General features: G+C 35.8%; 1 long non-coding RNA gene across 1 annotated transcript; it reads right to left on the reverse strand.

Annotated features, from left to right (window-relative positions):
• Positions 1 to 515: 515 nt before the first annotated feature.
• LOC140593249 (uncharacterized) lies at positions 516 to 2,350 on the reverse strand. Its single transcript, XR_011993496.1, has 2 exons — positions 2,285 to 2,350; positions 516 to 788 (listed from the first exon to the last, which is right to left on the reverse strand). It is a non-coding gene; the product is annotated as an uncharacterized lncRNA (long non-coding RNA).
• Between the last annotated feature and the right edge of the window lie 1,525 nt (positions 2,351 to 3,875).

Genomic DNA, 3,875 nt, shown 5'->3' on the forward strand with positions numbered 1-3,875 from the left:
GTGGGATTTATCTGGGCCCCATTACCTGGGCACAATGTGGGCCAGCCCATATGGGCAAATGATGTGGGATTTATCTGGGCCCCATATGGGCCGCATTACCTGGGCACAATGTGGTCCAGCCCATATGGGCAAAGATGTGGGATTTATCTGGGCCCCATATGGGCCACATTACCTGGGCACAATGTGGGCCAGCCCATATGGGCATAGATGTGGGATTTGTCTGGGATATGCAAAATCAACAATCAAATTTTGCATTTTGCATACTTAAAGAACATATTACGTTTTACAAGAGAAAGTAATCCAGAAAATGTGGTTAGTGTTTTCACAATCCTGCTAATTTAAACTGTACAGTAGCTGGTATTTGGAATGATCGCTACTGGATTATATTAAGATTATTTACACATGGTAACAAAATTAAATTGAGCAAACAGTTTTACAGGTAAACTGTAAAATAACTTAAACTGATAAGTTAAATTGTGGCTGAACCAAAAGTAAAGAAGCAGATAGGCCTAAAATCAGTTTTATGCAATATTTATTTAAGGAAAATCACACACTGACATCACAATTAAATAAAAAATCAGTTTACATTTATTTTACAAATTAAAAAATCCTCTTAGTCCACCAATTCCACTCTCCCTTGTTTGGAAGGGCCACTCTCCTGCTCTTCCTCTTGTCTGCGTCTCTTCTTCCGCCTTTTAAATCACGTGCATTGTAGAGGAATGAGGTAATGCTTCCTTTCACCTCATCTTTTGTAGCCTCTTTCGTTTTTGAATTTTGCCGCACAGCACCTGGAAAAAAGGTGAGGAATAATCTAATTAAATTTGTGCATTCCATTTGGCAGTAAGTGATATTTTATCTGTTTATCAAAAAACAATCAAATTACTATATCAGTCAATCCCAGAGTACAAGTTTAAAATTACTTTTAAACCTAACAATTACCAACCTAAAAATACAATAATATCTGCATTTCTATTGTACTGGGAGCAGCAGAGCATAAAAAAATTAAAACTGAAAAAAAACTAATGTTAAATATATTACCACTTCTCAATTTATTCAAAACTTTGCCAGACTGCCAATTAATTTACCGCGATGAACGTAAATTTGAACCCTTCTTCCTCTTCCTCAGTCCCCCCCGTAATTTACACCCATGCTTCTACGCATCTCTATAGTGTTTCTTTGCAAACAGGTTTCGGCTTTTAAAACACCCCTCCCCCAGGCCCGTTAAGGTGAAGGACGAGAGACGCTAAAGCAAGGCGCCGGGAAAATGCTTCATACATGCAATATGTCCATCATATGCATTTAAAAAGGACGTTCTGAAATAATTGTCAAAAAGGAACTAGATTACATTAGCAAATAACATTTGTTCTCCCGCTGAATTGAGTTCTAATTTAATAATCATCATTTTACATGATGTTACGAAAAAATGGTTACAAATGTTTTAAACTGATCTGACTAGGGATGTGACGATGAGGAAATTTCCCCACCGGTTAATGGACATGTGACATTTTTTTCCCCTGCTTTTAAATAGCTTATAAATGCGTGCGTATTATACTTTCACTTTTAGTTTTGCGGGAATTGGCAATTCGGCGTCAATTGTTTGAATGGACGACAACGAAACTACAATAAAAAAATCACTGATATTAAACAGAACTTTTATTAACATAACACAACAAAAAACACAACAATGCTACAGGCTGAAAAAACTGTGGAAGTTGGAACCAAACAAATAACAACCATAGAACGTTTATTACGTAGCCTATGTTAGAACGTTTTTAAAACGAATAAGAAAATAAAATAGAAAGATAAATAAATAAAGTTTAAACGAATGAACAAGAAACGAATATAAAAGAAAAACTTCCAAAATGACATTAGGCTACAAAAATGAGAAGTCAGCAGTCTTTAAAAAAAATAAATAAATGTGGGGACGGTATCACGCTGGAAAAGTGATGTCACCGGTGTTGCGTCATAACACCGTCAACACCGTCTATCGTGGCAAGCCTAGATCTGACTACAATATTGTACTTTATACTTTAACATCTATCACAGTATAGATTAGACGGCGTTTTAACACGTATATATACACACAAACACACACACACACACACAATGGCGGTCATATACATTAAACAATGTTGTAAATTTAAAATAAAGCGTATGCTCACTAAGCATTTGAGTTGGAAACTAGTTAAAAAATATAAGAAAACGTTCGGACGCATGCAAATTGATATAATTCTCTGTTTATAATGTATTTTTCAATCAAACAATCAACTGTAAAATTACTTACCTAAAACGCACCAGGAAAGTTTTCAACTTCTGTGGAGTTTTTCGAGTGGACGTCCGGTGAAATAGCCGTTGGAATGTATCGCGCATTCGCAGTACAGCTCTAGTCCGCCTGGCCTTTTCGAAAGGTGCCTTTTTTCAGTTTTTTTCTACGCCAATGACTGATTGTTTGATGACTTGTTTGATGAATCTGTATGCATCTGGTCTTCAAGTATGTTATTTTTAAAATGTATTCACTCCAATTTTATTATGATGTTTATCAAAAAAAATGATTTAAGATTAGATGTAATTATCAGCTAAAACACAGATCTTATCAAAAGCTGTAGCCTATATAATATATTAAAATGGGTGGGGGATGGGGGAGCAGTCACAATGACGTGTGAATGTGTCATCTCTGCTTGGCCACAATGAAAAGAGATATGTTTGAAGGGGTTAGAGTGAGGTTGTTTTCCTAACCTAAGAATACTGAACCAACGGTCAAGCATGGTGGTGGTAGTGTATCATGCTGTTTTGCTGACAGTACTGTACATCAGTACATTGTACAAAGAGGATGGAATAATGAAGCAGCACTAGACTGGGATTTTTTTTGTCATAGTAGCAGATACAAAAAGAGGAACATAAAAGAAACAGAATAATTAGTATTTACTGTAACCCTCTTGATCGAGTCTGAGGCCTATCACCCACTTTCAAAGTAGTCTGATATGCCTTGACATTTTACAGTTTTAGATAGATAGATAGAGATACTTTATTTATCCAGAAGGAAATTTAGGTTCCAGAAGGAAATTTAGGTGACACGGAGCTAAAGGACATGCTGCCACTCGCGTCGGCGCCCAATCAATAATCCTGAATTTTTCCTGAATTGCTAAAACACATTGCCTAAAATCTCCTCTATAAGCACAAACCCTAAAATTCAAGCTAAACCACAATACGTTACACTCGTCTTGCAAAATCAAAAAATCTTCTGAAAACTATTATCTTTGCTCAAAAGCAAACATTGCTTTCAGATCACACATCAAGCCAGTCGGTTAAATAAACACTAATGAAAATGGTCATTACACACTACAGCAAAAAACTTAAAACACTATACAAGTCAAATATTTGTATATAAGTCAAAACTGTTGCTGGCATGTAAATTAGAAACTGCAAGACTATAGTAAAAAAAGTATGGTCGTCTTCCAAAGATATTTGTATACTGTACATTTATGACTGCAAAAACATGATAACTAATATATAAAATTCATTGCTGTATTCCAAAAAAGTTACTGTAAAGGACAAAGCCAAAAAGTAAAGCACAGTACAGAACCATGTTTTTTTTTTTCATTTTCCACTTTGGGACGTTAATTCTCGTGTAATAGTTTTGGCCCTGGGGGTTTCAAATTTCCACTCAGAAACTTAATTAAATATTAAGAATTAAACAATTGTATGTGTGTTCAGAACAATTATAACAGCAGTAATTTTTTAGATAAAATCTCGGTGTTACCCATATCGCATTCAGCCACATTTCACCCATATGGGTTTGCCCAGATCCTGCCCATATGGGGCCCATATCGTTCAGCCCACGTTTAACCCATATGGGTTTGCCCAGATCCTGCCCA

The sequence above is a fragment of the Paramormyrops kingsleyae genome, chromosome 1, assembly GCF_048594095.1.
Source record: "Paramormyrops kingsleyae isolate MSU_618 chromosome 1, PKINGS_0.4, whole genome shotgun sequence".
Lineage (NCBI taxonomy): Eukaryota > Metazoa > Chordata > Actinopteri > Osteoglossiformes > Mormyridae > Paramormyrops > Paramormyrops kingsleyae.